This window comes from Schistocerca piceifrons, chromosome 2 (assembly GCF_021461385.2).
Source record: "Schistocerca piceifrons isolate TAMUIC-IGC-003096 chromosome 2, iqSchPice1.1, whole genome shotgun sequence".
Taxonomy (NCBI): domain Eukaryota; kingdom Metazoa; phylum Arthropoda; class Insecta; order Orthoptera; family Acrididae; genus Schistocerca; species Schistocerca piceifrons.
The window spans coordinates 180,158,551-180,182,690 of NC_060139.1; the positions used below are offsets into that span (position 1 = coordinate 180,158,551).

General features: G+C 40.0%; 1 protein-coding gene across 4 annotated transcripts in view; it reads left to right on the plus strand.

The window, feature by feature from the left end:
* The window catches only part of LOC124777445 (soluble calcium-activated nucleotidase 1), an 82,796-nt gene that overhangs the window by 30,041 nt on the left and 28,615 nt on the right, over window positions 1-24,140 (plus strand). For 2 of the 4 annotated variants that reach the window (XR_007015729.1, XR_007015730.1), the window contains exon 5: window positions 14,839-15,006. The exons of the other annotated variants lie outside the window; for them this stretch is intronic. The gene's annotated coding sequence lies outside the window, so the exon portion shown is untranslated. The remainder of the gene's footprint in view (window positions 1-14,838; window positions 15,007-24,140) is intronic. 4 annotated transcript variants of the gene reach the window in all.

A 24,140-nucleotide genomic window follows, 5' to 3' on the forward strand; every position in this document is an offset into this window, starting at 1 on the left:
AGCTACATTTTTCAAATTGTGGCAATTCAGGACCACCTATTGTGAAAATGACAAATTTTTTATTTCTCAAACATCAGTACTTTTATTCAGGTCACATTCTTTAGGCTGTTAAGTTCTGTATGACCTACTTTTCATTGTTGTATAGCTTGATATAATTAGATTAGATTAGATTAGATTTACTTTCATTCCAATTGATCCGTAGTGAGGAGGTCCTCCAGGATGTGGAACATGTCAGAAAAACAACAATACATGACAAATATTTACAACTAAAACAAATAAGCTAATGTACCATTCCACAGGTCCCAAGTGGAATGATCGTCATTTTTTAATGAACACTAAGAGTCATTTTACAAATACTATTGCACTGAATTTAAAATAAAAAAGTTTTTTATTTATTTATAAGGTAAGAAACATGTAATACAACTACTGTAATACTTATTTACAATGAACACATTACTGCACTGAAATGGTGCAGAAGTTAGATTATACTTACACACACACAAGCACACACACACACACACACACACACACACACACAAATTTTCAGTGAACACATTACTGCACTGAAATTGTGCAGAAGTTATGTTGTACTTATATACAAATCAGTTGGTTTTCCTAAGAAATTCATCAATGGAGTAGAAGGAGTTGGCCACCAATAAATCCTTTAGGCTTCTCTTAAACTGAATTTCATTGGTTGTTAAGCTTTTTATGGCTGCTGGCAAGTTATTGAAAATGTGTGTTCCTGAATAATGCACACCTTTTTGTACAAGACTAAGTGACTTTAAATCCTTGTGAAGATTATTCTTATTTCTAGTATTGATTCCATGAATTGAGCTGTTGGTTTGAAAAAGTGATATATTTTTAATGACAAATTTCATTAAGGAATAAATATATTGGGAAGCTGTAGTTAGTATCCCTAGTTCCCTAAACAGGCTTCTGCAGGATGTTCTTGAGTTCACACCACATATAATTCTTACTGCACGTTTTTGTGCCCGGAAAACTTTAGCTTGGCTTGATGAATTACCCCAGAAAATAATCCCATATGACATTATGGAATGAAAGTAAGCATAGTATGCCAGCTTTTTCATTTTTATATCCCCTATGTCTGACAAAATTCGCATTGCAAACAGAGATTTGTTAAGACGCTTCAGCAGTTCTGTGGTGTGCTCCTCCCAGTTGAATTTATTATCAAGCTGTAATCCCAAGAATTTAACACCGTCCACTTCTTCTATCTTCTTGTCATCATATGTTAGACATATACTCTTGGGACACCCCTTACAAGTTCTGAACTGCATGTAGTGTGTTTTTTCAAAGTTTAGTGACAAAGAATTGGCTAGGAACCAGTGATTAATGTCCACAAATATTTTATTGGCTGATCTTTCTAAGACTTCACTTGATTTGCTATTTATTGCAATGTTTGTATCATCAGCAAACAAAACAAACTTGGCATCTGGTAATGTTACTGATGAAAGGTCATTGATATACACAAGAAAAAGTAAGGGCCCCAAAATGGAACCTTGTGGGACCCCACATGTAATTAGTTCCCAGTTGGATGATGCCTGATAGCTTGATACATGTCTCTTTCCTAATAACACCCTTTGTTTCCTGCCAGAGATATAAGATTTGAACCATTTTGCAGCATTTCCTGTTACACTATAATATTCTAGTTTACTTAAAAGGATATTGTGATTTACACAGTCAAATGCCTTTGACAGATCACAAAATATACCAGTTGCCTGCAATTTTTTGTCTAATGAATTAAGTACATTTTCACTGTAAGTGTAGATAGCCTTCTCAATATCAGAACCTTTTAGAAATCCAAACTGTGACTTTGACAGTATGTTATTTGAGATAAGATGGTTATAAAGACGACTGTACATTACTTTTTCGAAAATTTTTGAGAATGCTGGCAACAGTGAAATTGGACGGAAATTTGATGCTATTTCTTTATCTCCCTTCTTAAACAGTGGCTTAACTTCAGCATATTTCAGCCATTCGGGAAATATTCCACTGATAAACGACTGGTTACACAGATAGCTTAATATGTTACTTAGCTCAGAATCACATTCTTTAATTAACTTTGTTGATATTTCATCATACCCACTAGATGTTTTTGATTTTAAAGATTTTATGATGGACGCTATTTCTGTTGGGGTAGTGAGGGTCAAATTCATATTATGGAAGTTACTTGAAATGTCTGGTCTAAGGTAATCCATAGCAGCATCTACCGAACCTGACAACCCCATCTTTTCAGTAACAGTTATAAAATGTTTGTTAAAAAGTTCTGCAACACTATACACATCTGTCACCAATGCATCATTTACTCTTAATGCTATTTGTTCCTCTTCATGTCTGGTTCTACCGGTCTCCTCCTTCACTATATCCCATATTGTCTTTATTTTGTTATCTGATATGACTATCTTTTCCTTGTAATATATTTGCTTTGACATCCGTATTACAGTCTTTAATATTTTGCAGTATTTCTTATAATGTGCTATAGCATCAACATTGGAAATGTTTCGGATTGACAGATACAGTTTTCTTTTTGTTTTACAAGATACCCCTATTCCTCGAGTAATCCATGGCTTCTTTGTAGACATTGCTCTAACCTTGGTAAGTTTTGGGGGAAAGCAGTGTTCAAATAAGGTAAGCACTTTATTAGCAAAAATGTTATATTTTTCATTCATGCCATGAGCACTGTAAACATCAGTCCAGTGAATGTCTCTGAGGAGTGTCCTAAAATAATCAATTTTTGGCTTACTGATTACCCTCTTGAGCTCAGATTTAACAGATTTTATATCCTGTTCAGTATTAACATTTAACAGAAGGAACTGCATGTCATGGTCTGAGAGGCCATTGACTATTGGTTCTGTAATATAATTTTGTTCATTTGACTTTTCTATAAAGATATTATCAATGGCTGTTTGTGAGCAAGTGGTTATCCTAGTGGGGAACTTTACTGTGGGAATTAAGTTGAATGATAGTGTTACTAACTCAAATAGGTTCTTATTGGGAGAGTCTTTAAGGAAATCTACATTGAAATCACCAGCAACCACTATTTCTTTGTTTTTGGTTGTTAAATGGGCCAGTACAGCTTCAAGGTGGTTTACAAACAGATTAAAGTTACCTGCAGGTGCTCGATATACACTTAATATTATGAAAGATTTTTTGCGAAAATCTAATTCTGTTGCACATGCTTCCATATGCTGTTCTAGGCAAAATTTATGAATGTCTATGTTCTTAAATTTATGACAGTTCCTGATGAATGTGGCAACTCCTCCTTTCTCCATTTCTGATCTACAAAAGTGAGATGCTAACCTAAACCCTGTAACACTTAAAAGTTCTATACCAGTGGTCACATGATGTTCAGAGAGGCAGATTATGTCAGCTGGGTTTGAAGACTCTAATTCATCTATGCAGATAGTTAATTCATTAATTTTATTTCTCAGTCCTCGAATATTTTGATGCAATAAGGATAGCTGACATTTCACATTGACTGACTTAAAATTGGGTGGAGTTAAAATATCTGCTGACAGTTGAAAATTCTTAACCAATGGCTGTTTATGTTGATGTAATGAGCTGGAATTATGTTTTTTGATTTCTTTCTCAAACTGAAGGTTTGTCTCAGTTCTAACCTCTCTTAAAATTTGTTTTCTTTCTGTCCTCCCTACCCTAAAAAAGGGTCTTTTCTGAATCCTATAACCACTGGTATTTTACCACTCATGACAGTGCCTCCCCCCTTTAACTTTCTTGCTATTTCCCCAGCCAATTTACCCTTCCCCTTCCTGTTGAGGTGAAGGCCATGCCTAGTATAATCCCACCTACTGATAGAATCAACATGAACCACACCAATGTGTGACCCCGCACCCGACATGAGCAGCCGTTCCAGCTCCAAATTAACTCTCTTGACAGAAGAGTTCAAATGAGGTCGGTCATGGCGCCCAAGAACAGATACAAACTCAACACTGGTATGCCTCGATGCTGATGCAATCTTCGCCAGGTCACACTCTATGCTGTACCCAGGATCTCTGTCAATACTGTTACCTGCCCCACCCACTATAACCACGGTGTCTTCCTTAGTGAAATCTTTGCAAAGTGATCCTAAATCCTCTGTCACCTGCTCCAGACCAGCACTAGGTTTAAAAAAATTGGTGACCTGGTATTCTGATCCTAGTTCATCCTGCAAGAGTTGGCCAACACCTCTTCCATGGGAACTACCTAACAACAACACTTTCTTTCTCTTTACTGATTTCCCTACATTCTTACTTTTCAATTTGCTGCTGAAAGTTTGTTGTGCCCTGTCTACACCTGTAACTGCTTGAGGCTCACCAGCTTCTAACTGAAGCAACAGGTCAAATCTATTTTCCACATTCACCATAAAGCTGTCAGACAAAGTTCTAGGCCTGTTCCTCCTGTTGCCTGTTGCCACTTCCCACCTCTCTTTACCCTTCTCCCTCCTTAACCTGTCAAGATCTCCCCTGGCCTTGTCTAACTCAGCCTGAAGGGCAGCAATTTTCCCCTCCTGTTCCAGTATCTTCCTATCTCTACTACAAATCCTACAAAACCACTGATGAGTCTCATTTACTTCCCCTATTCCCACGCCACTACAGTCACCCACATGGAAAAAACTACAGCACCCATCACACCAAAGCCCCGACCTAACAATTCTACGGCAAGTCAAGCACTTTTCACTCATGATAAACGTAATAATTTATTAAGAATAAGTCAGTTAAATTACAGATAAACACGAAAATATGGTTACACAAATTTGGCCTATACGCAACTGTGTGTAAACAAAAACAAAAGTGCAAAGTTTCTGAAACAACAAGTTAAACTTTACGCTACTTTCCGGAAATGCTAGTTAAATAATGAAGAGGTACGCTAAGTTAAATTGCTGGAGAGAGCAAGGAACAACTGGTTCCAGTGATCACCTGCTTGCTCATCTGTTGCAGAAATACGTACAGAGAAATAGAACGTGTTTTTAATGAACAACTCTCACAAGTTAAAATGAGATTTAATACGTTGCTTATGTTCTTGTTCTGAGCTTGGTACAAACATATCTGGCCAATTAAAAAAGAAGCTATTTGTGAATTGGCAGACCTGAATTTCCATGATGAAATCTACAAATATGAGTGATGGTAGAGTTTTAAAAATAGGCAATGATGAGATACTTGTTAGTGTTGAAACATTATTGGAGTCATTAATAATTCCTTTCCAAAAATATAGTTATAAATCTATTCCTGTTAAGTATGGATGATAAGATTTTTGCGAATGAACATGGATTTCATCAGATTATTTATCAGCATTTATTTTTTACTTGAACTATAATTATTAGTAAAGGATTAGTGTGATTTAATATGACATACTCATTTGTTTCTGGGCAAACATTTGCTAAAACAGTAGAAAAAACACACACAAAAATGATTAAGTTTTTAATGGTAAGAGGTACATTCCTCTGACGAAAATTAAAATAGGCAGGATAGTTACCCAGTAATGCCATAAAAATCATTCTCTAGTTGTGCATATGTTTCTAAACTGGAAAAAGCATCTTATACAAGGACTGCCCCAGAAGTACTAGACCTGATGACTATGGTAGAATGTACCAGTCTTATAAAGCTAACATCTGAAGTTAGATAATGTTAGACAATGCTATGCTGTTTGGTATTTGTTTGGCAGCCATCAGTTGTGAACACTCAGCAAACTTGTAAATATGGATAAAATGGTCATTATGTGATACAGCATTCTCATTTTAAAGGCCACAGTCCAGCTTATATTACAGGCAAGCTAGATTCTGCTCTGGGAAAGTCTGCTCCTTTGTTTACAATAATAAAATATTGAATGACACAGTTTAAGCATGGCTGTACTAGATGGCAACATAGTATCACAGCATCAACCACATGAGGCACCCATCTGAGAAACTGTGAAGGAAGGCCACAAAATGGTTGTGGATGATAACTGGCTGAAAGTGCACGAGCTAGTGAACATCGTAGGCATTTCAAAAAGTGCTGTACACTGTGCACTGGCTGTAAATTTGAACATGAGAAAGTTGTGTGCTTGATGGGTGCGGCATCTACTCACAATGGAGCAAAAGCAGTGTTGTTAGGATGTTTCAGTTGAGTTTTTGGTGATTTTTCCCTGTGATAAATTAATATTAGCATTTATTCGTAACCATGGACCTGTCATGTCACACCTGGGATGAACAAAAAGTCAAAACAGTGGATTGAAAGGGAAGAATCAGCACCAGAGAAGGTGAAGCCAGTTCCATTTGCAGGCCAGGTCATGGTGTCATTTTGTTGGGATGAGTGTGAGATAATTTCCATTGCTTATGTTCAGAAAGAAAAGTAATCAATGAGAAATATTATGCAAACTTATTGCAGCAACTGATGATTAATTCAAGCAAAAATGGCCATGTTTAGCAAAAAATAAAGCTTTGCTTCATGAAGATGATGCACTAGTTCACACATCTGTTGTCACCATGGCCAAAATCACTTAAAGATTGAACTGCTTCCTCATGCTTCACCATATTTAGCCTCCTCTGATTATTTTCTGTTTCCAAATTTGAAAAAATGGCTTGATAGTACAAGATTTGCCAAAAAATGAAGAGGTGGAGTCTGCATTTGATGGCTGTTTTGCAGAGTTTGACAGTTCTCACCATAAAGAGGGTATCGAAGCTATTGAACATTTCAAAATTGTATCAACATGAAAGTAGACTGTGAAGACATAAACATGTGTTTTCCCAATTTTTTGTGTTTTATTTGGTAGGTTGGGTACTTCCGAGACAGCCCTTGTATCGATCTTTTGCTGCCATAGCTCATCAACACCAAATGTTACCAACCTGTCCTAATGGATGCATTTGTCATTCATCCCACAACGATTTTTACTGTTATTTCACACAGTGTTGCTTGTCTGTTAGCACTGACACTCTACACAAGCGCTGCGGCTCTGTCATTAAGCAAAGGCCGTTGGCCACTCTGTTGTCCGTGGTGAGAGGTAATGCCTGAAATCTGGTATTCTTGGCAAAATCTTGACATTGTATAGCTCAGAATATTGAATTCTGTAATTATTTCCAAAATGGAATGTCCCATGCATCTAGCTCCAGCTACCATTCTATGTTCAACCAGTTGTGCAACTACAATCATGTTGGACACCTTTTCATGTGAATCAACTACGTGCGTATCCCTGGTCCACAACTTTTGTCACCTCAGTGTATGGGCACCACTGGAAAAAAACATTTGTACATCCTTTTAGAGGTTCCCTCTTCACTCAAGCTTTGTTGCAACAGTGAATAGGAGTACATGAAATTATTATGTTTACAAATCAACAGCACAAGTGATTCTGAGGTACCAGATATCAAACCATGCTGGAACACCCATATTAGTATGTGATGTAACCTTCCTGGACTGCATTGTTCACACTGACTCTGGCATCCAGTTGTTCCAGGATACGTTGTGCCATGTCCACGTGACCTGTTCATGTTTCTTTGTAAGAATTGTTGGTCGTCAAGTTGCATGACTCGCTTCTCTTCCCAGCATATACCAACTTGCTACATTGGAGACAAGTCAAGAGATTTTCCTGGCCAGGGAAGTTGCTGCATGTCTCTTTGAGCACAGTGAATTTCACTGGCAGTATTGTGGTGAGCATTATCCTGTTGGAACAACACATTACCTTCTTGTTGCAAGAACAGGTGTAACAGCATTCTGCACACACAGAGTGCTGGTTAGGGACCACTACAGAAATAAAAAAGGTGAACAATAGTTAGCTTATTGCACCCCAGACCATAAGGCATGGAGTGGAGCCAGTGTATTTTGGACAAGTGCACCTACGAGACAGCACTCAAAATCTACTTCAGGCGTGTGAATGACTACCACTTACATGCAGGTGGAATTGGCTTTCATCACGGAAGACCACAGCATGCCATTCCTTCTTCCAGGTGCTGCTCCGATGGAAGTGCTGCTCTGATGGCACCAGTCAAGAAGGGGCAGGGGGACAGGAGGAGGAGATTAGCAAAGTCATTCTAGATGGGACACAAACTCTGATTACAGAAGGATGGGGGAGGACATCGGCTGTGCTCTTTTTGAAGGAATCATCCTGGTATTTTCCCGGTGTGGTTTAGAGAAATTGCAGAAAACCTAAATCTGGATGGCTGGACAGGGGTTTGAACAATCATCATCCCAAATGAGAGTCCATTGTGGACACCAGTTGAGCCATGCAGGTCATTGCTGTGGCATTAGTGGAAGATGGTCTACAGGTGTGTGTGCTCGTAGTCCCACTGCTAATAATCGGTTTGCCACAGTTTGTGTTGACATGTGTGGGCTCATAAGCCCCCTTATCCGTGCTGTGATAGCTCTACAACCTGCCATTGCCGCAAGTACAATAGAATTTCGAGGAAAGTGGAAACTGTCAACAGCTATGAATTTGTTGAATTCCTTGAATGCAAAAAGAAGAGAAAGATGGCACAGAGAAACCAAAGACATTGACTTCACATATTCCAGCTGTAGTGTAACGACGTATAGATTTGTTTAAATGATTTTTATTTGACATATGACCATGTGCAGACTTCGTCACCTACGTCAGTTACAACACACTTCAAAATTATTTAAACTCTTTTTAAAATTTGTCTTTGAATGGTTCTTGAACGAAACTGTAATTAAAACATCATCATTTGATTCGTATGCGCAGAATTACGTCACTCAGTCCTATTGGTTTGCGCAAACTTTTTCTCAATTTAGATGTCGTTTTGTTTCTTCTCAGAAGTTATATTAACGTAAGTTATCTGATTTAATAAATATTAGAACCACATTGCATAAACTTTTAAGACTCAAACTCGTGATGAACGTTGTCAAAATTAATGATCTTGTCAAATAGATTATTAATTCATTCACATAATTCTTCATAAATAAATTCTCGGAACACATATAGTAGTATACACTACTTTATTATCTTCATACATATAGGCGTGAACCTGAGCCTTGACAAGATAGGACTGAACACTTACACATGATTAAACTTTCTATGACGTCATTGTTGTACAAAACATTAAAAAATCATAATTTTTCAATTTTTAGAAGCACGATGCAACAACTCGGTTTCAGGATCTTCTGTTGCTCTTTGGCTGTCGACCCGCGACGTATAGTGGCCAGCAATTTTCTCTCTGGTCCCGGCAACGAAGATGCTGTCTTCGTTCGTTGCGCCGCCCTCTCCGTACATGAAACATAAAAAATAAATACAAACCTTAGACAATTCACAACCATTACAAATATTACAAAAAATACATAAACAAAAACTAAATTAAACCTATATTCACCTGCAAACTGGGCTGACACTGGTGGAGGGATGACGCTTCAATTTCGCATCCCACTACATACCCCACCCACAAGCTCAGTTTGTCAGATTTTAACCGAAAATAAAACTTCTTCTATAACAATATTTAACTGTTAATATTATACATTTTTTCTCACATTTTCAGTAATCTAAAGTCCTTGCTCTTAGATATATTCAATCCTTTTATGACGATATTGTTGTGACTATTTGTCATTTACTTTTAATTGTGCTATTATGGTAATTCACAACCGAATACATGGAGATTACTCCTTTTCATTTAATAGTTGCTAGTGAATAATAATTTAGTACATTCTTTAACGTTGTTACATTAGGACAGAGCGTTCAAATTGTGATAGGTTAGTTTGTTTTATTCATTTACTAGAGTTATTCTTTCCACTAATGTATATTACTAATAAGTTTCTCACAATAACTAATAGTACTATTTACTTTACGTCGTTCTTTTCCCTAATGCTTTATTTATGCCTGAGGTCAAGAAGAAATCAAGCAAAACTTTCTTTAGAATCTCGGCACGGCTTTCTTTACCTTCGGACACTTTGTTGGGTAATGGCAATTTATTTAGGAGAAACAAGCGAGAGAGCCCCGTCTGGTGTGTTCTATATTAACACTATTACAAATCTCTATTAAAGGCACTCTGCTATGTTCTCGTGAGCCATACAGCTCTGGACGCCCATGGTCCCTAAAATTATTAACCATCCCCTTTGGTTCCTACTATCCGAGTAAATATAAAATATACAAAATTCCTTCTGACCTAATAACAAAATTTCTTCCATATAAATCCCCTTTTAGTTATCTTTCTCTTGTTGAAGTACCGGTAGATAATTGTAGAACACTTGTTTAAACTTCCTGTTATTTCTTTAAAATAACACGTAACTTCACATGAATAAAGTATGAACACTTTTCCGTATGTAACATATACTAAATATTAACTTATTTAGGAACGAAGGGTTTCATTTGATTGACACTATATAATCCTTTAATTACACCTGATGAAGGTTCCATAAGAAGTAACGCTTTGGGATGTATATCTTATGTACAACATATGGACCTTCAAAGATAAAGAAGAATTTTCTACATTCCTTATTGATCTTCGAACTTTTAGGATGAGATCATCCTAATACAAGGTCTTCCTTTTCTTGTTCGGATGGACAATTCCTAGAATAACATTTTTCTTTCCTTTATATAATACGGTAACCTACTAATTAGGACTCGTATTAGCTGACTTTCAATAATTGGTTCTTCAATTAATTTAGCATGGTTTAGATGCCATTCGAAATAATTCCTATAACCTCCCCACCGTTTAGAATATGGAGGAGGGTCTAACAACTCTAAAGTTAAGTGTTGTTGTTTTCCTCTTGACCAATAATTTTGTTTAAACTGCTTAACGAAATCATCCCAGTCCCTAAATTCAGTTCTATGCGGTACTGCCCATTCCGCAGCTTCTGCTTCTAAATGTCCTATTACAAATTGAATCCGTTTTTCATTACTCCATTTAGGAGATAATGAAGTTTCAAAAGCTTTTATAAAGATTATAGGGTGAAGTTCGCCTTCTGGTTTGAATACAGGAAATCGACTTGCTACATTTGAATTTGTCGTTATATCATCCAAACATTCTGCGAGAGACATAGTTGGATTTTGTTTAGATTGCAGAGACGGAGTTGCGTCGGATTTGCTTGCCATGATTTCTTTATTTGTATTGTTGTCGTCTAAGCTAGCAAACACGATGCGACTGTTGTCTCTGATTACGTTATTACTTCTACTACTTGAAATGTTTTCATTATTATCTAATTCCGATAACCGTTTAGTAATTTCCTGTATTCTCATTTCTGTATTGGATACGCGGTTAGCTAATATCGATTCTTCACTGTGTTCACGATGTGAATGCTCTGCACCTTCGTCAATGTTATTATCTTTGGAGGTCTCAAGGTTACTGCATATTTCAGTAATTAAAAATTTCATGTTTTCTATTTCAGTATGATCTTTTTCTACTTGATGAGTTAATGTCTCTAATTCTACATTATCTATTGAAGAAATCTCTACAGGTTTGGTAGAGACCTCTTTAATAGATTCTAATAATTCTCTACGAACAGTTTCTGTTTGCATAGAAAATTCATCTTGTAACTTATCGTTATTTTTCTCTATTTCATTTACAACTAAGATATTGACATTATCTAGTCTCTCGGTTAAGTCAGTAATATCATTTCGCATGCGAGCTTTTTCCTCACGTGATTCCTGAATATGTTCTTCTAACCTTTTACAATTACCAGCAATCTTATTACTAAGTCCTCCTAGTTTTTCCTGCACTTCAACTTTAGAAGCCTCTATTTTATCACTTAATTCTCGACTGGTTTCATTAAGATGTTTCTGTAACCTGTCTGTCGATTTTGTTAGCTCCCCTTTAAGTTCCTCTTTTAATCTAGCCGTAGATTCGTCGTCAGACTGTTTTAATCTAGTAATAGATTCTTTGTTAGATTGTTTTAATCTAGCCATAGATTCTTCGTTAGACAGTTTTAGTTCCTGTTTTAATCTAGCAGTAGATTCTTCGTTAGATTGTTTCAGTTTAACGATCGCCCTAAAAAGGGATCTCATGCTCCTATCGGACATGGATTGCTCTTCGTCTGACATTTCACTTCCCGACATCATTGTAAGATATTAACTAGTTACACACGCAGACTTGTAATCAACAATCCTATTAAAAGCACACTCCCTATGTACAACACTCCACTTCCAACTTGAAACAGACTCACCGGACACTAATATTGTAGTTGGTAGTTCTCGGTGATCAGTGTGCTGCTATGGGCTACAGAAGTAACAGCCGTCGATGCAGCCGCTGAGATGCTGCGACCCCGCTTCCGCAACCGGCAGGACGCTGAGTCGAACACCGGAGACATCACTGGCTGCAACCACTCCCGGCCGCACTGTAGACAGGTGAAGCCCTCAGCAACACCTGTAATACCAGCCGGAGGAACGCCCCCCAGCTGACGTACTGGGCCTGTTAGTTTAGGGAGGAAAAGGTTGTCGGGGTTTGCAGCGTTCAGCTGCTGCCCAACAGATGCCCCTTCTCGTGGAATAACTGCGTGACCGTACTGCTTGGCTGCGCTCCGTCAGTTGCCCACACCCGCGAAGTCGCCGCTGGCTGGTGAAGGCTCCACGAAGACTTGCGTTGACTTCCGAAGGACTCTTGATGTTTTAGTTGTCTCATACCTGTGTGCCTTAGATGCACACAAGTCCTGTCTATAAGGTCGCCACGGTGTAGTGTAACGACGTATAGATTTGTTTAAATGATTTTTATTTGACATATGACCATGTGCAGACTTCGTCACCTACGTCAGTTACAACACACTTCAAAATTATTTAAACTCTTTTTAAAATTTGTCTCTGAATGGTTCTTGAACGAAACTGTAATTAAAACATCATCATTTGATTCGTATGCGCAGAATTACGTCACTCAGTCCTATTGGTTTGCGCAAATTTTTTCTCAATTTAGATGTCGTTTTGTTTCTTCTCAGAAGTTATATTAACGCAAGTTATCTGATTTAATAAATATTAGAACCACATTGCATAAACTTTCAAGACTCAAACTCGCGATGAACGTTGTCAAAATTAATGATCTTGTCAAATAGATTATTAATTCATTCACATAATTCTTCATAAATAAATTCTCGGAACACGTATAGTAGTATACACTACTTTATTATCTTCATACATATAGACGTGAACCTGAGCCTTGACAAGATAGGACTGAACACTTACACATGATTAAACTTTCTATGACGTCATTGTTGTACAAAACATTAAAAAATCATAATTTTTCAATTTTTAGAAGCACGATGCAACAACTCGGTTTCAGGATCTTCTGTTGCTCTTTGGCTGTCGACCCGCGACGTATAGTTGCCAGCAATTTTCTCTCTGGTCCCGGCAACGAAGATGCTGTCTTCGTTCGTTGCGCCGCCCTCTCCGTACATGAAACATAAAAAATAAATACAAACTTTAGACAATTCACAACCATTACAAATATTACAAAAAATACATAAACAAAAACTAAATTAAACCTATATTCACCTGCAAACTGGGCTGACTGGTGGAGGGGTGACGCTTCAATTTCGCGTCCCACTACACAGCATAAAAGCTTGGACTCTCATCTAGATTCTGGAAGAAGACCATTCCCACAACACAAAGAAGTCAATGGTCTCTTGGGATTCTGTCACCAGTCACATAGTAAGAGTTTTCAAGGTTCCAGCAGATAAAGCAAATTTTCAGCAAGTAAAGAAAGAACTCACTGAAGTCAAGAAATCTCTGCAACATAATTCAGAATTCTCTCCATTTACGATCACTGAACTGGAGTCAGCTCTTAACCAAACAGAATGTAGATAAGCTGCAGGTACAGACAGGTTCTGAACTGAATTTTTGGTGCACAGTGGACCTACAGTTCAAAGCAGCTAGGTCTCCTTTTTAACTAAATTCTTCACACAGGAACATTACCAGCAGAATTTAAGAGACCTGAAGTTATTGCTATCAAAGAGCCAGGAAAAGGAACAGCTGCAGAACACTGTCACCAGATATCTCTACTTAACTGTGCTTACAAACTCTTGGAAAGACCTCTGTGGTACCACGTGAACGAGTTGGATTTATACCCCGTAGAAGTTGCTGTGACCAAGTGCTTTCCTTGACTACACACATGGAAACTGGCTACCAGAAGAAATTAAAGTGTGGATTAGTTTACATTGACCTGTCAGTAGCTTATGGCACGGTGTGGCACAAGGGCCTAATGAGGAGTAGTTAGTTTAAATTTCACCAAGTTGAAAAGAAGAGTAAATGGCATATACTCTGTGATGGGTTGCCTCAAGGCACTGTTCGTGCTTTAGTGTTATTCAATATCTACACAGCAGATCTGCCGGAAATTCCAATATGCAGATGATCTTGCAGTTTCATATCAAAGTGAATGTCATTCTGAATGGGAAGAATACATAATAAACAGTGTTGCCAAACTTTGATTTCAGACACAGCAGTATTATGAAAAGGATAGTTGCTACTCACTACATAGTGGAGATGCTGAGTCGCAAATAGGCATAACAAAAAGACTGTCAGAAAGAGAGCTTTCAGGCAACAATGCCTTTGTTAGAAAAAAACGCGCACGCTCGCGCCCCCCCCCCCCCCCTTACACACACACACACACACACACACACACACACACACACACACACACACACACACACACACACACCCCAGTCTCTGGCTGCTGGTGGCTGCTGAGACCCTGGTCATGTATGTGTGAGCTGTGTTGCATGTGTGTGGCGAAAGACCTTGTTGGCTGAAAAGTTCACTTTCTGACAGTATTTTTGGTGTGCCTATCTGCAGCTCTGCTATGTGATGGGTAGCAACTATTCTTTTCATAATGTTGTTACTGCTATATGGTGGGTGGCAACTATCTTTTTCATAATGTTGTTATATTCCATCCTCGATTTTCCATTGTTTGATTTATTTTTTATTTTTTTCCAGACATGGCAACTAAGACCTAATGTTCCGAACAGAACATCTTTTCCATCTCTCTAATCGTCTAGCATCAGCAGAGATTACCCCACAGTTCGGTTCTCTTGGCATAGTCAAATACAATGGTGATATGCCCGCGAAACCCGCTGGGCAGAACAGTATTGTGGAAAGGTTGAGGTCAGTTTCTCTTTCTAATTGGCATTTATTGTAATTTAATAACCTTTACAACCAAAGTGGCACATAGCCGGACCTTTACCGAATGCAACTCTTTCACGGCTGAAGGCCTCCAAACAATAATTCTTAACAAACCAACAAGATAAAAATCCAGTTAAGATAGCAATAAAATGATTTAAAAGGAAAACATATGCAAAGTGCAATACAAATGGCTGAGGGCCACAATTAAATTTCAAAATTTTAGAATATATTACCATAGACTTTTAAAGGCAGAAGGCCAGAATGTTTAACAACAAGAAATCTTAAAAATCAACTGATTAAAATGCAATTAAAGAGGCAAATCAAATAAATAAATAAAAAAAATATATCATGGTTACGTGGAAAGCCTTAAGGCTAAGCAGATAGAACATACATATGCAAGGTGCAATATCACTGGCTGAAGGCCACAATTAAGTTTCAAAATTTTAAAATATATTACCATAATCTTTTAAAGGCCAAAAGACGCAATGTTTAAGCTTGAAAGATAAATTTAAGAATTAATTTTCCAAAATTTTTAAGAGAAAAGCAACAAATAACCATAAGCCTTACAGATAATTAAACACCGGTGGCACTCTGAAGCCTCCTGGGAGGTCGGTCTGCCCTCGTTCACTTAGCTGAGACAGGTGGTGAGCCCAGCTACACTTGATCCGTCGGAACCCAACCAGGGGACAGCCATCGACCAATCAACAAACGACTTGCTTGCCACCAATTGGTACATGAGAATTCAAATACAAAATCTCCCCAACAGCGAACTACACAGCATGAATGGACGTGGCTTGGGTACTTGAAACCACTACTCAACTCTGACGTCCTGGGTTGGTGAACCACAAAGCTCTTAGTGATGGAATAGCTCCACACATGCTCCGACATTGCACAGGGACTGGCAGCAGACCCAGCCGACTGCACCGCGTGGAGATATCTTCCCGGGTCCACGGCAACCGAGCGACTGCCCACTGGTGCGTCCGCGACTGCTGCTCTGTCGCGACTGCACTGCTGGTGCGTCTCCCACTCACTTCTAGACACACAACAGTGGAAATACTGGCTCGGAGCCCACAATGCAGAGGAAACATGCCCACTGACTAAACGACATCCCTGCACCAGGAAAGGGCTGACCCAAGTTCCACAAGATGTTAAATGTTAACTGAAAGGGCCCAGAAATGCTCAGAGGACCAGTTACACATCACCCGACGAGACGACCGACCTCTCAGAGCCAATACGGCGACGACATTAAAATAACTTGTCGATGCAAATCACAACTACACACACAACTTGATAAACACTTGCACGAAGACCTGAATGATACTCAACAGCAACTAAGCACGCACTAAGACAAATCGGGAGTTGATGCACGCACGCATGCATGTGCGTGCGCGCGCCCACACACACACACACACACACACACACACACACACACACACACACACACACACACACACACACACACACACACAGCCGACTCATAAACAATTGGCGAGCCCAAACGTGTCGTTCGGTAGGACGACTGACCAACGATCCACCAAGGCTGTGGCCCGGCTCAAGTGATGCGTGGCAGCAATGGTCGGACGAGCCATGTCGACGCAGACCTCACTGCTGCTCCAACCCGACTGCACTAGTGCCGCATTGCAACTCCCCAACTGGCAGGTCCGGACTGCACTCCAAACATGTTCCAACTGACTGGCAGACCGGATCTCGCGATGCGAACTCACAACCCGAACTCCCCTAAGACAGACAATGACCAGGAAGTCATAGCAGTCTAGCAAAGATACTATGAGAGGGGATACATCAATACACACTGCTAGTGCCGGTCACAGTGAGACAAAGCAGCAGCTCAGTGACAGTAGTAATTTAAATTAACGTAGTGAGGTGGAAGTACGTTAAAAACGGGTGTAAAATATATTATGGTGGTAACACAAGCCACGCATGGCTCAAACGGTAAGCTAAAATACCTGGTGTCGCATTAGACAGAATGCTAACATATCATACACGCCTCTCCAACACAGCTGAGAAGGTACAAACATGAATGAACACAGTAAGGAAGCTGGCAGGTAGCACATGAGGGAGCAAATACATCAGTTGTCCATGGAGCATCACATGGACTGGTATATTCTACAGCAGAATATTGTGCACCGCTTTGGCTCTGCAGCACTCATGTGAAGAAAACTGACATTCATTTCAGTGCAAGTATGAGAACTGTTAGTGGCACTGTCAAATCGACACCTACATGCTGGCTGCCAATAGCATCAAACATGTCCAGCTCGTCTTCATTGAAAGGCAGCTCTGTAAAATCTTTTCCAGCAAGTTTCTAATAATGAGTCAATTTCTCTTGATGAAGATTTCTCTCACTGCCTAGGAAACACCTCGAATCCAGAAGACCAGCGTAGAGAGGAGGAGTCTGAATGCTCTCCATTGGGTTCAGCCATGACAGTGAGTGGAAATGTGAGTGGCAAACCATGGGAACCAAGAACCATGAACTTATTCACAATCCAACTGTTAAAGTTCCAGGATTTTATCATCTGAAAGAGGTGTGGGTACAGCTTAACAGATATCAGACTGAAGATAGTAAGTGCAAGGGGCTTTGAGACTGACAGAACATATAACTATGGTGACATCCAATGAGCTACCTTGTAAATGAGTAACCTAACAGATATTTTCCCAGTGGCATCAAGAGTCTACTTGAAGCATCCAACGAGGTGCTCCACTGGATTGAGGCTTCCGACATAGTGTGTAAACTGGCTGTGTGATATTTATATAGTTTAAATAGTTGCACATGTGTATTTTTGTTTAAATGTGTATTGGATTTGTTGTAATTGATGCATACAAAGATGATGATGATGATATCAACACATTATTTTTAGGCAGAGTGAAGGAACATTGTGTCTTCATATTGGGATACTTCGCACTAACACAAATGAAACACGGTATAGGTTATCGTCCATTTATATTATGAACACACAGAAAAGGAAATAGTCCTTCAAAAATCATGCAGAGCTGGCCCTGTTAGAATTCTAATTTATTCCACGAAGATATACTTTTCTGCAAATGGAATATGTTGATTTTATCTAAAGTTACAGTGTGTAGTAACTAAATAGAAAACATTCCACCACATCACTTAGAAACAGAATAGAATGGCTGACACCAAGACATCCTGTGGATGCGTAACTAGTTCAGCTCCAGGTTAAGTTACTTTTTTCCTTAAAACATTCCTCTGTCTTGACAGCTGTGTAACTCTAATGTCTTAAATATACTACATGGAACACATCCGGCCTGTACCTTGGTGTATGGTAAATTTCCCACTGTAGATGTGACAGTGCCTTAGCTAAAAATTAAAAAGTGTCTCTTTCTAGTGGCAGGTATGATAAAACTGATGCCAAATTTTGCTGTTCCATCAACTAGTTGCGATTGTGGAATGGTTTTTCTGGAGTAGAAGCTTTGTGCCATTTGACTTGGAGCCTACATTATGCCCTTGTTCAATAAGAACCAACGGATTTCAAAAAACCTTATTCTGAGACCTTAGAGTAGGCATTGTTCCTCAAATCTCACTTATAATGAGAGGCACTTTTTCACTTTATATATTTCCTGATTCACTAAAAATATAAATAATCTGTTTTTGCTTTGATGAACAATATGTTACAACGTGCATCAAAGTTCTAAGGTGTTGGTTTTTTCCCACAAAACAATCTCACGAAAAATTGAAACATATGTCATTTCTCAAAGTAATCTCCCTGCAACCATCCACAACTTTCTTAATAGCATCATCATGATTCCATAGCCACTATAAATACCTGAAGTGTCTTTTTTGACCACTGGAAAACTGCTGATGTAATAGTGTTGTGAAAGGAGAAACTGTGATCATGGATATCCCTGTTATTGTTGCAAAAAAAGACAAAAATCGCTAGGAGCCAGGTCAGGCGAGTAAGGTACCTGAGAAACCATTTCAAAGTTGTTTTCTAGAAGAAATTCTTGGACACATTCACATAATGCATTGGCTCATTGTCTTGTGAAAGAGCACTTGTCCAAACTTTCTGGCTGTTATTCTCGCAATTCTGAAAGAAGCTTGTTCTTCAAAACATCTTGTGCCTCACACCCATTGCTGTAGTGCCCTTTGGAACACAGTAAGTAAGGATTATGCCCCTGCTGTCCAACACATGACAGTCATTATTGTTTCAGCATTGAGACTAACTGCTTTCACTGAGGTTCATTTCAGGGTTGAAAAATGGGACAATAACTCATCCACTGTCACAGTTGTTAAGGTCATCCATTCACATTTTTGGAACCTATTTGGAGGACACTTTCCACATTTTTAGGTTGTCACACAGGTTTATGAGCATAGGTCCCACTGAAACACCAACTATGCTGGCAATATCATCCTCACTCAATTGATGATCCTTTAAAGCAACTGCTCTCATTCTCATTACCATGTTTTCAGACTGGCTGACGCAACGCCAAAAATCTTTTAGTTCATTGTCACATGACATTTGGCCTTCTTTGAATTCACGAAATCTACCTTCTTCACATTCATGACACCATCAACATCTCTCACTCTAACTGCCAATTAATTTCAACGGGTGGCACAAAACACACATGGAAAAATGAATGATTACTCACTGCTCTTGTAATGAAAGTCACCGTTTCTAATAACAAAATCCCTCCTCATTCTCTCCACAATGACTAGAATCCTGTGTGACATACAGTACTACCACCTGTGTCACATACATGCAAAAGGTGACCTTGTATTTGAAGCCAAATCACATTTTATTTGCTTTCAATCCTGAGAAAGAAAAATGGATATGTTAGAGAACTAGAACACACCTTCTATTGTACCCTTATTAACTGCCAATATACAGATATAAAATTTGGGTATTTTTTTCCCTGTCTCTGAATGGAACTATAACATTTTTTTTTTTTTTTTCAAAATAGTTTTACTAGACAAGTTCTGCTACTCTGCATCCATTCTCCATAAGTTAATACATTCTCTGCCAATCATTCATTTATAAAAATCTTTATAGACTCATGACAGCTGAACTGCAGAAACGTGTGAAGGCAGAACTGTGGCATAGCCAACACAAGCGAACACACCCAGCATTCACATGACCCACACGTGCAGCTTTCCCACCCGCACGGGACAAAGCAGGCAGGCAGTGCGAGCTGATCAATGCGACATGACACACATCTCGAACCTTTTCTTCCTCAGACCACGTGGGTTGAGTTAATGTGACTCCTCACAAAAACATTTATGACATCTTGTGCATTTGCTTATTTCATGGTGTGCATCCATTCATTTCAAGATGCTTTTTCTCCCATCCAAAAAAGTCACAACACTCTGTGGGACATACTGAAAACCGAACTTTGTAGACACAGCCTTTGTCTCGCATGGTCCACCTGGTCATGCCATGGCTCATCACCAGAGTGTATACCCTCCAGGATTGGTGATTGAGCCATACTGCCAGTGCAACGTGCCTGTACAGATTGACATTAATGATAAACATTGTTTGTACCATCTTGCAAGAAATGGAAAAGAAAAGTGTGTGACTGACGAAAATGACTTGTCATTTCCTGTAACCAACCTCTCCCTTGAGCTTAGCGCTTGGGCGCAGCATTAAAGCCAGTTCACTGCATATTTATGACTGTAAACGGTGATAACTATGTCCTTACTTCACTGGTTTGGTTACCCCAGTGTGATCTGAGGCTAGCGTGTGGTGATGACCATTCATCGGTACGAGTGACGAGGGCTCACGAGGAGATTGGCAATTATGCTGTTGCACCTGAACAGTGCTCCATTTTTATTTTTCTGTATGCCTCTCCCACGAACTGTCTATTGTTATTTTTTGTGCTTCTTTTTGTTGTGTGTCATGTTCTTTTCATTGTATGCTTCCCCTTGTGTGGGGACTTGACTCTAAGATAAAATGGTGACTTTAGAAGAGCTGCAAAAGACTATTGAAGATCTGCTTGCATACAACCAGAGGCTGGAGAGTGAGTTACAACATGCCCTACTTGTGCAGATGCCGCACAGTGACTGACAGCACAGGAAAATTTTGGCATGCAGAGCTGTGCCACACCGATGCCCCCTACTGTTGCTGCAGCACTCACAAGCACTAGCTGGGTGTTCGTCAGGCTACTTCCCTTTTGACCCCACGATCCTGTAATATGGTTTAGCCAAGTGGAGGCAGTCGTCATGAGCAACCACATAACCTTGCAAAAATAAGACACGTAGTGAGCCGACTGACCAAAACTACATCGCCAAAGTGCAGGATATAATCACCACACTGCCGATGCTGTCATTATACAAAAGCCTCAAGGAAGAGCTGATCTGGTGGATCTCATCATCAGAGAAACAATGGTTGTACCAACTGCTGGGGCAAGATGAATGTGGTGAGTGGAGCCCCCACAGTGCCTGCACCAATTGCGGTGCCTCGTGCAGTCCAACGTGGTCCTGGAATTGATGTTACATACTATGTGGCTGCGCAGCCTCCCAGCTCAGTTGCAAGCAGTGATAGTAGTGCAGACAGAGATGCAGCTGGATGCTGTTGCAAACTTGGATGACAGGGTGCACAATGCAGTGGTGATGGTGCCTACCACCACAACCATGGCAGCTTATGACACCGTTCTCCCACCTCTGTGGCAGCACGCACCACCTGCAGCCACCACATCTGATGCTAATCTACACCAGCTAGTGCACAACTTGGCTCTACAGGTGTCAGCTCTCACCACGCAAGTCGACCATTTGGCACATTCACAGGCAGATGGCAGCAGGCACCACAGCACCAGCTGATCCAGCCACTGCTGAACTGGGTTATGCAACTGGCAACCCAGTGCCAGCTGCTCTAACGGTAGTCCATGAACAGCAGAGCAGCTGGCAAGGGATTTCTACTGGTATCAGGTGTGCTTCGCAATGAAGCGACTAAGTGCCATCTTCCCTTTGTGCACCCAAAAGCCAGTTGACATGGGTTCGAACCTTTGGATATTCTCCCATTCTATGTTAGGAGGCTGCAGGTGGGCTGAGGCACTCTCCCTCACAATGGTGAACAATTCAGCCATTAAAACTTACAGCATACACAACCAAAATTTAGACCTAGGACTATGCCCACATTCTTGTGGACATTTATTGTGGCCAACATCAACGAGCTGATACTGGACACATTCTTTCTCAACCACTACAGGCTCCTAGCTGACATCGCAAATGGCCAGCTGATTGAAGTGACAACAAATATAAAGATAGCAGAAAGTACCAGCTGACTGAATTCTATAGTGTAAAACATGTGAAGTGCCCTGGACCTTACTCTGACATCCTAAAAAAATTATCTGACCTCACCTGCCCAGCTGGTGCCCCAAAGCACTTTAAACGTTCAACTGTGCACTACAGAATAACCACACCCAGCTCTCCCACATCGTGCTGCCCATGTCGACTCGTGCCTGATAGACTTGCAGTAGCAAATGCAGAGCTCAAGGCAATGTTGCGGCAAGGCATTGTTCAACCATCAAGCAGCCCATGGTCATTGGCGTTACATTTAGTCCCAAAAAAAGGCAATTTGTGGTGCCCATGTGGGGACTACCACACCCTTAATTTGCAGATGGTGCCTTTCTGACACCTAATCTCACACCTTCAAAACTTTAGCCATGCCTTGGTGGGCTGCACTGTATTTAGCAAGATCAGTTGTGCAGAGGCATACACCCGGATTCTGGTGATGTCCAAAGACATTGAGAAAACAGTTATAGTAACACCCTTTGGGCTTTTCAAAAGTCTATTTATGATGTTCAGTCTTTGGAATGCTACCCATACCTAGCAGCTGATCCTGGATGGCATCTTGTGGGGCTTGCCATTTTGTTTAGCATACCGCAGTGACGTCCTGTGAACTCCCAAGTTGCCCGAGCTCCACCAACGCCACATAACAACCGTCTTTCAGCATCTGAGTGAAGCTGGTGTTGTTATCAATCCAATGAAGTACTCATTTTCCATGATGGAAATTGAGTTCCTTGGCCCCCCAATGTGTCAACACCACTACTAGAGAAAGTTAAGCAATGTTGAACATGCTGCATCTGCAGAAGCCCAAAGAATTATGCCGTTACCTTGAGACGTTGAACTTTTATTGCCGCCATCTGCCCAACAATGCCAATGTGCAAGAGCCTATGACTAAAGCACTAAATGGTCCCAACTTAAAAGGAAAGACCCCTATAAATTGGATGGATGCATTGAAGCAGGGCTTCATGGACTCAAAATGGAATCTCGCAGAAGCGACGCTCCTGGCACACCTGGTACACGACGCGGATTTAGGTGTAGGGATGGGCACCAGCCAGATGGACATCAGAGTGGCATTACAACAGTATGTCAGAGGGAGATGGCAGCTGCTTGGTTTTTTCTCTAAGAAACTATGTGAACTGCAACACACTTGGAGCACTTATGACCAAGAGTTGCTTGCAGTATCTGCAGTGGTGAAACACTGGTGACCAAAATTAAAGCAACAAAAGGTAATTTTGCAAGGTTGCATTTATTTTGCCACAAAACATATAAAGAAATGATAGTGCAATAGAAAAAAATGTAAAAAATACAGAACACAAACAACTGCAACATACATAATGGTAGAGAAAAATGCTCTTCCAACTTAACAGATTTGTGCACCTATTCTGACAACTGGTTAATATGCTCAGTATGGGGTGTGATCTCCTCTGGCAGCAATACAGGCCTGACAGTGATGGGGCATGCTGTGAATTATGTTATCAATTTCATGTTGAAGTCTTGGAGAGTGGTTGGTGGACACTGACGTGATGCAAGCTGTCTCCCTAGTGGATCGCAGACATGCTCCATTGGATTCAAATCAGGAGAGTGAGCAGACTATGCCATGTGTACAATATCTTCCATTTCGAAGAAAACATCAACCACTCATGCTATATGAGGTCGAGCATTATCGTCATCAGTATAACATCTGGGCCCACAGCACCTTTCATTAACTGCAAACGAGGTCCCAAGATCTCATTATGATACCTGACAGCAGTTAAACCTTGCTGATTCACTCATGCAATCTGATGAAGAGATGTTTAAGTGGTAAACATAACCCCTGCTCACACCATTAGGGATCCTCCTTGATCTCGGTCTCTTTCCACAA